The sequence below is a fragment of the Takifugu rubripes genome, chromosome 2 (assembly GCF_901000725.2).
Source record: "Takifugu rubripes chromosome 2, fTakRub1.2, whole genome shotgun sequence".
In the NCBI taxonomy this organism is placed as follows: domain Eukaryota; kingdom Metazoa; phylum Chordata; class Actinopteri; order Tetraodontiformes; family Tetraodontidae; genus Takifugu; species Takifugu rubripes.
Window position 1 is genome coordinate 6,773,991 of NC_042286.1, and position 13,707 is coordinate 6,787,697.

General features: G+C 45.2%; 1 long non-coding RNA gene across 1 annotated transcript; it reads left to right on the forward strand.

Annotated features, from left to right (window-relative positions):
• Window positions 1-8,711: 8,711 nt before the first annotated feature.
• On the forward strand, window positions 8,712-11,277 carry LOC105418634 (uncharacterized). The gene is made up of 3 exons (XR_965749.2): window positions 8,712-8,782; window positions 8,860-8,944; window positions 10,591-11,277. It is a non-coding gene; the product is annotated as an uncharacterized lncRNA (long non-coding RNA).
• The last annotated feature ends 2,430 nt before the right edge of the window (window positions 11,278-13,707 follow it).

Genomic DNA, 13,707 nt, shown 5'->3' on the forward strand with positions numbered 1-13,707 from the left:
ATGAAAGTGATACGATTCATTGCGCCTTATCTCTGATTCTTTAGAGCAACGGCGGAGCGCACTTTCAAAGGGAATTTTATGCGTTGGCAAATAAAACACAAAGAATGCGGCGGCATCATCTCGGTAGGTTAATTGAATCCATGCACACCAAAGCCAGGAAGCGCTCCGGAGTCCCCCACCCCAACCCCAAGGATTCGCCACTGAGCGTCCCTGACCCAAAACCAATGACACATTGTTGAAATAACCCAGTCTGGGAGGATAACGGCGTCGCCATTCCCCACTGGAGAGACTCCTCACAGAGCCAATTAACAAGCTCTACTTACAGTGTGAAGAGTGATTCACTTATTGCGACCTGGCTTTTATTGGGGGTGCTGAAATTCATCCCTCACTTGAGTCCAACTGTGTCCATGCGTATAAAGTAGCTGCAGACGGCTCCCACTCCAGCGCTGTATTCGATTTAGTCCGCGTCCCATATTTCACAGCGTTTAAAACAATCTCTGTCATTTCACAAGAAATGTGTTCCAGCATGCCGTCCGGCTCTTGATCCCCCTGTTGTAGTTTTATAGTTGGATTTAACCTTCACCCCCCCCCCCCCAAGAAGACGAGGCAGATCTCCTCGATCAGCAGTTTACGACTTCCTCCGCTTGTCCCCTTCTTTTCTGCTGAGCCGGCACAGATAATACAGATATTTCTTTCCATGCCCGCCGCTGAGATGAAATCTTTCCACGACTTCATTAACTCGTCTGAAGCGCGGTAATAAATATCAGTGGCTTGATACGCTTTAATGTGGCTATGAAAGGCTGAGCCCATACACACATTTGTTCCAGTGCGTCACTGAGTCACACGTGTGTTCTTGTACTTGTGTCACAAAAGCGCAACCTCGACAACCCCGGAAGGGGTACAATTTATCAAATTTTGGTCAACAGGAATCTCACAAGACAGGGAAATGTGTCAGCAGGGTTTTACCACGGAATAAAGGGAAGGTTCCTCACACTGACACCAAATCGGAGCCTCTGCCAGGCGGAGGATGACGACCGTTTTTACGGGCAGATTAGATCAGCCTCTCTGTCTGCTGCCCCCACTATATTTAATAGATGACAAAGATCCAAATAATTTCCTCTCGCGTTCTGAAAGCACTTCTCCAAACTCGATTTAAGGTCAGAGCCGGAAAAAAACAAAGCTCTCCTGTGAGGCATTCATGCTAAAATCTTCTGCTTTCCTTTCCGTCTGTCATATTTTGTTAAACCAGTCAGGGCAACAATTTGCCCCCAGTGACTCTGTGATTATGTTAATGGAGCAGCGTGAATCCATTTTTGTACTGATGCTTTGATTTATTGGGGCAGCAAACCTTCTACTGGTTTCCTTGACAAAATTAGCCAGAAATTAGACTCCGGGATTCATGATGCGGTCGAAGATCTGCGAATTGTTTAAGTTGTTAGCTAATTACCGTCTGCATGTTTCTTGGGTAATAGCCTCCCATGACATCTTTCCACTCCTGCGCTTGTGTAATGTCGCGTTCCGTCCATTCCAGTTATGCGAGGATGCAGTCTGACCTGTGGCTCTTTGTTATCAAAATGACTCCGTCTCTGCTCTAATCCCTGTGAAACAGATCATTAACAAGCACCAAAGAGAGCCTTGTCAGGTTACCGGATTACAGGTTGACGGTAATGAGTTGGAATAAAGTCAGGCCACCTACTGGGTCAGTCTGCACAACGTTTATGAATACCTGTGGTGTGACTGATGTGGTCTGTCACCGTGGCCCCTATTCCTCAAAATAGGCATGTTTTGCATGTGTGGTTTTTATGAATTTCTGTAGAATACTTAAATGCATGTCGGGCTGCATTTGTAGATCCATCAGGATGTTTTATTAATCCTAAATACCCTTAATCTCGGTTTTGGTGCAGTTTTGGCTCTGACAGCCACATGTCAGAATCTATGAATTGCATTACTGCTGTGGAAAATCTCTGCATAATCAATCAAAGAGCAGCGTAGCCTGCGTGGAATGGGGGATTTATTTTTTTCTTTTAGACAGCACCACAAGGGAAAATGCCCAAGAGCAAACCCCCCCCCCCCCACACACACACACAGAGAACCAAACAAGAGTTCATTATTAGGCTGAGATATGATTGCAGTCATGATCTTCCACTTTCCACACACAAACAAAAGGCTGCGCTCTCGCACTGCACGTGTGCTGCACAAGCTTTTCTTTCGTACTTCCGTGCACTCAAGGTACAGTATTGCTTCGTTTGCCTCTTCTCAACTGATGCATAGCCAACAAGACAGGTGATTTATAATTAATACTCTGGATACATTCAAATTCCTCATGTGTGTGTTTGACCATGGGTAACCTGCACAGATGTAGTCCCAACATCGCTTTCCCTCCTCCTATTTGCCACCTGCGACTTCATATTGTATTCCGGCCCATCTCTGTCTGGTCAGACAGCTAACGTGTTACAGGGGTGATCTTTCATTGAGGTGCCATTTTCTTTTTTTCCTAAAGGTTTCCACTCGGTCAAGTCTGCTTACTCCGATGAACCAACAATACAGATGGAGAAAGGCAACATAATAGGCTGCCTCAGGCACCTGCTGGAGCACATCTGCTGCAGGTAAATTACTGCATTTCAACCATATCGCAGTCCAAAATTGCCTATTTGGATATTTTAACCAGTGTTATTTACCAGTCAGATGTGGTTTAAACACACTGTCACCATTTTGCTCATTCTCTCTCTCTCTCTCTCTGTTCACATGTGTGCATGCAATATTAAGGGAGATATTCAGCATTCACATCACATTTGGATCATTTTTGCTATTGTAAATACTTTCACCTCTTCCAACATGTTAATCTTTCATCCTCACTACTCCAATAGGACTGTTTTGGGACAATGGCAACAATTAGTTTTAGGTTAGGGATGGGTTTAGTTGTGGCGGTTAGGGTAGTGGGATGCATTAAAAGACCAGATTGTTTTGGAGTATGGGGACTTAAAAAAATGTTCCTGATATTAATGAAACCTGATGGTAAGGGGTATCATAAGCCAAGGGAGCATCCATTAAAGTTTGGAGTTGATCCGAGTCATGGGGCAGATACATAAATTATGTTTCATTTCCACAGAAGGACACGGTTGAACTTGGGTACCTCCTGGTTTGCTCAGGTACAGCGAGCTACACACTGAGTGGATAAAGAAAGAAGCGTTGCACAGAATAAATCAAGTCATACAGCTAATAATGGCTTCATGGCATACATATCCCTGTAACCGTGTCTAATAAACCACATTCATCTTACAGTTTTGACATACCAACAATCTCCCTAATGCCTGGTCTCATCTGATGTTTTGCCATTGCTGTTTAATGGTGTGTTCGTAAACATCTCATGCGATAAAAGCATATATTTTCAGATGTAAAGTCACGTCACCTCATGTAAAGTTTATCTGAACGTTGGTCAAGACTGAGGTGGTGGGCCAACCAGGAGGCAGAAAAGGGAAACCTCATGCATGGCCCTGGGTCTGTCACAGACTAGTGACAACAATCATGTTGAAGCAATGAGGTCAACAGTAGAAGAAAACCGGTAGAGGAGGTAAATCCGTAAAAGCCATCTGCGTGGTTGGAAATTAGACCCGAGGCATCAAGATGTAGCCCTGCTGCAAAAGCAAGCTGGCCTCAGGGGGAGATGGGCACCACTGATGTAGAGACACCAACACAGGCAGACACTGGCACTGCCTGGAGAAAAGTCACTCACTTGGTGATGTACGAAGATGAGACCAACAATTCAGGATAAAAAAAGGACCGTGAATACATCGGAAAGATGGGCTACAGGAAGCTCCAGATTGACCGGCAGCTATGCCCTCAAGCAAACCAGACATCGTTGTGGTTGACATGAAGCAAGAAAAGGCACTTGTGATGGAATTAGCAAACACCAGCTGACAGGAGCACCAGAAAGAAGGTCCAGGAAAAGGTCAAGGAGAGAATGATGGAAGAGTCGGGCTTAGAGCAATCCCATTGGTGACGAGAGCTCTGATCGAAACTAATCTTTGCGCCATAATCTTTATTTCCTACAAATAAAAGCAAATGAAACAATCCCACTAGAGGCCAGAGAGAAAGATGATCCTCCTTCCTAGCCAGCATAGCCAGCCTGTTCTCCTTCCTCCTGAAACTGTAAATCTAATTTCCCTTTAAAGGCCAGGGTTTGAATAAAAGAGGTAAAGAGTAAATTGCGCAATTATTGAACCACACTAGAATGGAATCAAATCAACATTTTATAGTACTCAGCCCTCTCTAAAGGTCTGTGCCTCATTTAATACCTTTTCAATATGCAGCTCCGGCATTTTTATGGTATTTGGCTGAACATTTCACTTGCAGTTATCCTGCAAGCTCCTGTCTGTCTGAGAGAAAATGAGGCTCGGTGACACTTTGAGCCGAGGGCCTTGGGTGCCACGGCTGCTTTGTTGCGCTTTCATGCTGTGAGGCAACCTTTCCAGCACAGGGAAGATTACCAGTCACATCAAAAGACCAAACTGTCAATCTCAAACTGATGAGAAGAAAAGAGTTTCTCTCTTTTACATCGCTCGTTCCTGAAGTAATCCTCGACATCCACAATGCCTGAGAGGAATACCGTAGCGTTTATGTAACCTAACTTTATCTTACAGTGTGGTTCAATGTTTATAGTCTTTGGATAATGTGCTGGTACAAAATTGTTATTTGCCTTCTTGTTTTCAATGTGGGGTTCCTTCGGGATTTGGAAGGTATAACTGTGTTGGGGGGAGTAAAGCTGCAGAGCAAATCCTTACGTTCCTTAATATCATTGTAATATTAAGTTTAAGATTTGGTAAAAATCAGTAAGGTTTTGGTTTGATTTTACAGTTAACTGAAAAATGAATGGAAAGGGCCATAAAAAGGTGGCTCTACAAGTGTGTGTGTGTGTGTGTGTGTGTGTGTGTGTGTGTGTGTGTGTGTGTGTGTGTGTGTGCGTGTGTGTGTGTGTGTGTGTGTGTGTGATTGGAGGAGATAGCAGCACAATGTGACCCCTGACTGCTCATCCTTCGGCTCTTATTGCATCAAACGCTACTTTTACTGCGGCAGCAGTATCAAGGTCTCACTGGTGCTATATAATCATGGCCTTTGACAGCTGGGGGGGGCGACATGTGACAGACTCACCCACACACACTCTTGATTTGTTTGAAAATGTGGAATTTTCAGCTGTCAGGAATTGCTTTAAATCACATAAACTAAAAAGGTCAGAGAAAGACGCCAATGAGAAACTGTCTGGCTACAAACTGCCTCCATTACACCGTCTAATGTGCGGTTTTGAGCGCATCCATGGAAATGTGTTCATTCATTTAATTTAAAGCTTTTACCGTTCCAGACACCTCATTTGTTCCGTGTTAGTCTCCATTTTTACCCTCTTCCCATGCAGTATTTGCAGAGAGGGCCTGAACAAAAGTGTGCAAATGAGGATCAGATCTGTCATCATATCTTGATGTTGACATGATGACATATGCTGCACCGTCCCCTCACATCTCTCCGTGTGAGCTGCAGACAGAGAATCATCCTGCCTCATGGCAAACAGACACCTTCATTATTTACCTTCAACTCATATATGTTGCCCCCATAACTGAAACCACCCACCTTCAGCAACACAGCGACAGACGAGAGTTATAGCTTTGCTTGATTCCTGTGTGGGTGTTAAGTTTCCCTGCTCGAGCCGCCTAAACCAAATTGTTCAAAATGACTTAAAGGCGAGGAACAGTTTTCCTCCAGGGCAGGAAATAAATGAACGGCTCATCAAATGTATACAACACACCGGCGCCACACAGGTCTCCATGCAACCTTCTTTCCCCATGAATCAATATTGGGTGAAACTCTAAATGCATGTGATCATCGTTACCCTGAGGGAACAGCAACACTCACTTACGGTACACGTTGTCATTTTCCTGGCGGTTCTCCTCAATTGCTTTCACCAACTGCAGTTTAGAAAAAAAAAAGACTTCCATGATCGCCTGATTAATTTAGGATATTTCTGCCTGGAATATTCATCTTAGCCTGAGGCTCAGCTCAGCACCATCCAGCTCTATAAATAAAATTGACTTTCAGGTGTCCTCTTGTCTTTCGTGGCACACTATTTGGCACTGATTGCTTTGTTCCTTTGTGGTGATCTATCCAAATGGAAGTGGATCAAAATTAATTTAAGAAGCAAGCGTCTGCTGATGTGCCTTACCTGCACTCACGTCCACAGGCTGGACTGTTGAAACATGCTTGCAGGACAGGACAGGCTGGACTGATCTTTGTGTGCATGAGGAATTAAACACTGGACATCCCAGAGAAGCAGAGCTGGCTCAGGTGTTTGGGGCGTCACTGACCTTAGATCTGTCTTCTTTCTCTACCAGCTGAACAGCTGAAAGGCTCGGGCCGCTAACATCATGGGTAAAAGCTTCCCTCTTGGCCTGGAATGAAATGTGGAATTCAGTGTCATTACTGAGGCGGGTTAAAGGTCACACTGAGCATCAACAGGCAGCCAAGGACGATGGGTCATTTCTACCTCTGATCTAATCTCCCACAGTAAATGTCGTCCGCCTTTCTTTTTTTTTTCTCCACGAAATCCATTTTAGCATCAATTTGTGTGATTATGTGGGGAAGATGAAACCGCTTCAAGATCATTTTATCGAAGATCTGACATAGAAACTGCAGATGTCAGGAGTCCTTATCATCAGTATCCTCCTGACACCTGAACTATTTCTATATGTGCATATAAACTGGTGACCAAAGATTAAGATTAGTTTTTTAACTATTCCTTGAACTCCTTGTGATAGAAGGAACCTACTGGAACACTGAGAATGGTGATCATCACTGCAGCTGAGGACCCAAATGCACCTCATAGGAGCTTATAAGATCTAAATAAGACTCCAAAATGTACATGGCGCAGGCCTGATGCCTCAGCGAGGCACTGTTTGCTTTGGCGGATGCTAACAGGAGCCGACAACACGGCTCCCGGTCATCAGGGAACTCTTCCACATCGATTAGGTAGCCGTTCCATGAAGATCCCCTGAAGTTCAGACTTTTATATTACTCAGGATTAGTATAGTATATTTGTTTTGTTCTCTTCAGGGTTATCACCTAAGAAAAGGATCAAAATATGCATACATGTTCATTAAAGTGCTTCACCTTCTGCTAGAAAGAATGAAGTGAGCCTGTTCCAGCTTCATGGTTCTGTTTCTAACTATCGAGAAACACACTGATAGATTTTTTTTTCCTGATGCTGGCTTTTTCTGGCAGCGTCCACCAGAGCGACAGCCAGTTCATCCCATGGAGTAACACTTATCCTCTCTAGTTTAAGACCTATAACACGGCCTGTCAATCAAAAAGCACCCATGAGGTTCTGGACAGTGCTCCTCCATCCTCGCTGCCTCGCCCTCGCCGTAAAGGGCGGCCGTTTCCACACAGCTTTAACGTGTACCTGCCAACCTGCGTCCACGCTGTCCCGCTGTGCTGTCACAGCCCCCTGCTTACCCTTTGATTTCTCATTACCAAGGCCGCTCCTCTTCCTCCTCTCTGGATTTCAACTTCCGAATTGCTGCCTGCAAGGGTGCGCGGGGGAAGCAGAAGGTTACGGCTTTGTGCTGAGTGATATATGGGGTTTTCATTACGTCTCAAGGCGTCTATTGAACACCTGGAAGAGGCGAGATGTGATAGGTGCTGATATGACCACTCTCGGTACAGTGTCCTTGACATGGAATTGTACAAGGGTCAACCATCCCCATCAATTTTTGCCACCTGAAATCGTTTTAGAGTTGTGATTCTTTAAAAGAAAAGATATGAAAAGCCCGTCAAGATGTGCTTATGTGGGTGGGGATTCCTATTAAGTCATTCAGGAATATATGCATTTAATGCTTCTCCTTTTAAAACAAAACAAAACACACACCTTTGGATTCAAGCTGTGACCTAAATGTGTTTGATGTGAGCTTCTGGATCAACAGAGGTCTTATCCTCCAAAGCTTCCTCTCTAACAGATTTGCCCATAGAGTCACCTGTCCAGCTGTTGTTTCCACCTCCATGTGTGACTGCACAGTTCCCTTTAACACCGAGCGGCAGGATCTGCAGCATTTGAACCCGTGCAGGTTGGGAGGAAGGTGGAAAATACTAATGAGTGGAAGACAGCAACGTAATGCCATCCTTTTAATGGAGAAGACCCTTGGCTTCAGCACCTCCAGCGGTTCTGCGGCCTCCTCGGCATCTGTCACCAACAGGAAAGCAGAGACGGTGCCGACAACTGCAGCCTGGAAGATTCTTCAAAGTCCATGTGGATTCCAAAAGGTTTTGTGGTATTCCACTTGTGTATTTACAAGTGGATTTGAAGCTTAGCGACAGTTCAGCTCAAGTGTTATTGTCCATTCTGACGATCCGATGGAGGGGACCCAATGTTTAAATTATTCCTGTATCATTGATCGGCTGTTGGGAATGCCGGATTTACTTAATCGCTGAGAAGGTAGCAAACACAGAGGACACATCAAACTAGCCGTACTTCTGGATCGGTGACCTCCCTCCTACTGTCTGCATCCTGTTTCACTTGGGATTTTTGTTTTTGGATTATATATTAAAACCAACTTCATACTTCCTGCTCTGCAGTGTTTGGTGACATGTCTCTTTCCTTCACCTTTGCTTTTGTCCTTCCTCTGCATGTCTTTCTCCTTGCTGATTGTCCTGATCTCTGCCACCTGTCCAGCCTCACCTGTCCCTCGTTGTCTCTCCTGGATAAATCTGGGTTCTCCTCACTGTCTGTGCCCATTCAAAGCAGGTACAGTTGTGACGTAAATCTGGTTCTGGTTCAGCATTCCTAACGATTCTGCTTGGTCTTTCTGTCTTCTGCTACAGTTAAAGTGCCTCTTTGGTCTCTCCTTGGGTCCTAAGATCTGGTCTTCACTACAGCAAACATGCTAATATGTTCTAAAGTAAGACAGTAAGTAGATTCCATTCATCTCTTTCCCTTAGAGCACTTATAGTATTTTATTTGTATGTCATAAAACTTCTCGGAAAAATGATGTCATGCTAGATTTGAGGGATCAGGGACTTCTCACACACGCCGTCAGAGGCTGTGCACTCCTAATCAAGAATCATTTTTATTGGGACCTCAGGGTGTCTTTAGTGCTGCAGCTGAACTGGGATTTCATAATCTGCTGCTGGTGGCTCTTCTGCATTGCCTCCATCTGATTTATGGCATCAATCAACCAGATCCAGCACATATTGTTCTTGCAGCCACGGCCTGGTTGAATGAGTTAGGGGCCTGTGACGCGATCGGCTGACAGCTAAACGGGGTTGGGGGGGGGCACAGAGGCCGGTAATGAGGTTGTGTGTCAGGGCTGTAATCTCATCTAGATGTAAATGTTTTCTGGTACAAGTTGGTGGGCTAATTTATTAATCCGAGGGCATCTTCATCAACCCGCCGCTCATCGTGCGCGAGTGGCGGGGGAGGGAGGAGATGTGATTCCACCAGCCCCACCAATTACTCCAGTTTTTGCTCAGTGGTGAAAACACAGGGAAGGAGGGGAAGCTTTGAGCTTCTCCTGGGGCCGACTCATTTTCTTCATCTTTAATAGAACAAAAACGTGCGGCAGGGTGGGGACATGTCAGGCGCACACATAGGCAGAGGCTGCGTGTCGTCCGCTTGTCTTCTCGCTTTCATCCTCGTCGGCCTGTTTCCAGTATGCACTTCTCATGTTTGCGGCAGTGGTGCATGAAACGCCGCCCGTGCCCCTCACTCCGCCTCACTGGTGCACAAAAGTCATGCAAATTGTTTTGTTACTCATGAAATGTTAAAGGCCTCATCGCCCACTCGGTTAGCATGCTAATCAAGTGAGCCTGGAATATTGACCAAAGACAAACTTTAAAGTTCGGGTGTTGATCCTTTTCAGATTTTGACTCTTCTCCACCCTGTTTTCAGCTTTAGCATCTAACCTGTAGAGAGAAGCACAACGTTCACGTCTTGAATAGCCCAAATGATGTCAGATAGGTTCTGTTTTCACTTTGAAAACACAGAATATTGTTTTAAGAAACAGCAGTTGCGTGAAGCCCAAAACGCTTTATTATTTCACTGGTACAATTGAGAGCACATCGAACGTGTTTACGTATCAGAAGGACTTGCTTGCCCTCCAAGCAGAGGACAAAAGCCTCCGCCACATAACGCAGATGGTGAATGATTGTTATAGCCCTTTATTCCACTGTTTATAAAGCAGGTCTGAATAACAATAAGGTTCGCTTTGACTTTGATGCTTGGTGCACTTTTTACTACTTTAATGCTTGGAACACTTTGGTGTGAAAGCAAAACACAGAAAAGCCAATTCCACACAAAGTCAGCATGAAAGGTTGTGTGGGACGCCCCGTTTCTGATGGTTAACGGGTGAGTGAGTGAGTGGGTGGGTGAATGGGTGATTTGATAGCTGTTTAGTTTTACTGGAGGGTCTAATTTAGTAGCACAGACGAATGGTAAGTGATTTCTACAAGGCTGTCAGTGTCTATTAAAAGAGAGCGATATGAAAAGGTCAGCACCCTCTCGCACCCTCACACGCAGTGGATGATGATCATCACTTCCCTTTCTCATCAAACAAGGTCACAACATACGCTGAGGCATAAATACAACAGACACCAGGCAGCACTTCCAGTGTTACTGTTGTTTTTGGCCGTGGACAGATGGACCGGCGACCAGCTGGAGGCCTCGTTAAGCCGTTATGTGCACGGCAGTAGCCAGCATCATCTGGAGACGGCCACAGGGAGAGGGGTCTGCTCGCACTCAGGCGCCAGCCAGGCTGGTAAAGCCGAACATACATCACGCTGCGAGCAGGCGTGGGGAGCAGCTGAATAAGCTGAAACAGGACTGTTGAAAGAGATAAAGATAACCACCGCAGACCGATAAACGGCTCGACTGGCGGGGTGAAGAGCTCGGGATTAAGACGTCAAAGAGCAAAAGAAAAAATCAAACCACCGCGATGTTCATGGACTCCCAAAGGTTTGGTAAATGGCCGAAACAGATGTATTCATGTCAGCGGCCCAAAAACGCCATCGATCATCGTCGTCACGATCAAAAGAACATTTTGTCCCGGTGAATGAATTGGTAGATGTTGTGCAGGAGTGTTATTTTTCCTGGGCTGACTCCTCATGCAGCGGGTGTAATTAATGACCATGCATTATTCATGTTTACAAGGAGACGCGATACATTAGCCGTTAATCCTCGTCAGGTGACACATATCCGGCCCAGGCTAATGGAACAATTGTCTCCTCTAATGTAGCCAGTGAAGTCAACGGGGGAAAAAATTAGGAACATGCTTTATTTCAAGCTGGAATTGTGTTTGAGCTGAATTTCAAAAGGGAAAATGGCAGGACCACAAGGGCATGAGGTCCAGGCAGAAGCTGGCCAGGTGTTTCACAGACAGTGCTGATTTACAACCCATTTGAACTGTAAATCAGGCTAATGAATGTTTGATGGCTCGGTTCTAACCCATTAGCTTAGCCTAGCTTTGTTTGAGCCAGTCATGATTTCCAGAAAAACTTATACATCATCTTTCATCTTAACCACTTTTTCCCTTTTGGGCTCATGGAGAGGGTGGGTCGCCAGCTCATCACAGGGCCCTATTTGAACATTTGTGGGTTTGGTACGTTGCTCAAGGGTACTTCAGCAGTGCTCTGGCACCTTCCCCTACTAGCAGAACACCATCCACTTTTGTCTGCACCAGGGCTTGAAACGAGAACCCTCCACTTCCAAGCCCAGTCCCCCCTCCCCAGAAGTGTGTTTGTGCAGGCTGTAATCACACTCTCCTCTGTCTCGCTGTTGTCGTGTCACCTGTGGAATAAAAACAACCTTGTTTACCTTTTGTTGTGTCTTGACATGATCCCCAGCAATGACGTGCAAGAGCGCTCTCTTCAGCGCTGTGTATTCACGGAAGGGTCAATGATAATGTTGTTTACCACCTATCATGAATAGCGATGCTCAGGTGCCAGCACAGCACGTGTGTATCATTTTTCAACACCCCCCCCCCCATCTTGGGGAGGGTTTTTGTTCCTTTTTTATTTTTTTAATGTTCTGAGGAGAGTACAACCTCAACACCCACCGAGTTGAATATCAATGGACTCGACGTCAGCGCCAAGTGGAGTGAGCGTCATTTGCAGCGGACTGAATACAGATCAGCAGCGGCGTCACACTTGTAAAGCCATGAATCAATGAGGTTAGGCACCTAATGTAATGAAGACCAAACAATGCATTGCGTCTCCTCTTCTGTGCTCTCTTCTGTTTGTTGTTAACTCCGGTGTCAGCCAGATGTCAGCAGCTGACTGATTTCGATGAGGTCAACTGCTGCGTGGAATCACCCTAATTGCTTATCATGCTGCAATGACACGTCATGCTTAAATACTAAACAATGTACAAATCAATACAGCAAATTGTTTGTCTTTGCACCCAATCAATACCGCCACATTGATTAGCTACTCTGTGCTGCTTATGCCTATTGATTCTATCACTGCATTGATTAAGCTGCACAGACCTTGAAGGATTATTGCAAACATATTTAATAAAGACGTCCTTGGAATCTGTCGGTGCAGATAAATGCCTTGAACCACCCGTGTTTGACCGACAGAGGGCAGTGTTTGCACAGTATTCCCTCTCCACCTATCTTTTGGCGGCGTTAAATGACCCTGGCAGATTAAATGAAGACATCTCGTCTGTTCCTTGGCAGTCATCTGCATGCTTGTTGTGTCTGCCTCTGTATCCTACGTCTGTCCTTACAACACAATTTAATGTTCAACAAAGCAGCTGCACCTTTTTATTCCAGCCTGAGACAGGAAGGTGCTCCGGTCCAACAAGCTGGCAGAGCCAGCGATGATTGTGACCCCATTAAAATGTGTCTGCCTGCCAGAGCTGGACTGGACTGGACTGGTGTTCCTCTCTGGGGCTGCAAGGTCTGGAAAACCCTAAAGATAAAACACAAAAACAATGTGGAACATTGTAACTGATCAATATTCTGCTTCTTTATGTCATTAAACCCTGCATGTTTTTGCAGATGCATTAAGGAAATGAGGAATGAGATATGCAGAACTTGGGGTACTGGTAAGAAATTTGCTATCTTATAACAAAATAGGCCTGGCAACATGTGCTGCTCTTCTGCTTTTCTGTGGTTTGAAATAATTTTGTCATGCCAACTGTGTTTTCTTGCAGCACTTAGTCTATTTAAATTCCAAACCATTCATCTAAAATCATACTAATAATTGAGTTGAATTGAGCCACATCTCTTCATCCTCAATCTCATCAGACCAGAGCTTCTCCAGAATCAGGAAATAGCAACTACTCATACTTTCAGAACTTGTGTTTGGGGATATAACAAGTCGTGACTCTAACACGAGTGAGGACAATGTAAAATTCATAAAAACATCAGATATTCTCGGGTTAGGTGCACCAGACAGCGGGAATGAATGAATGTGCATTCCAACAGTGCACCGCATGTGCAGCGGACTGATTGAAGTGCACTGAGGTGTTACGCTCCCTGCATACGTCTGCGTCTGGTCGGCACTTTTTTTCTTTTTTCCCCTGCTTAAACCTCACTTCTGCCGGGCTTTAATCATTTGGCCGAGGAGCCATCCATTCCCCTCCTCCGGGTACAGATCGGGCTCAAAGTGAGGAGTACAGTAGGAGCGAAAACCCCATTCTGCTGAGCTTATCAGCTACGCCCGAGCTAGTTA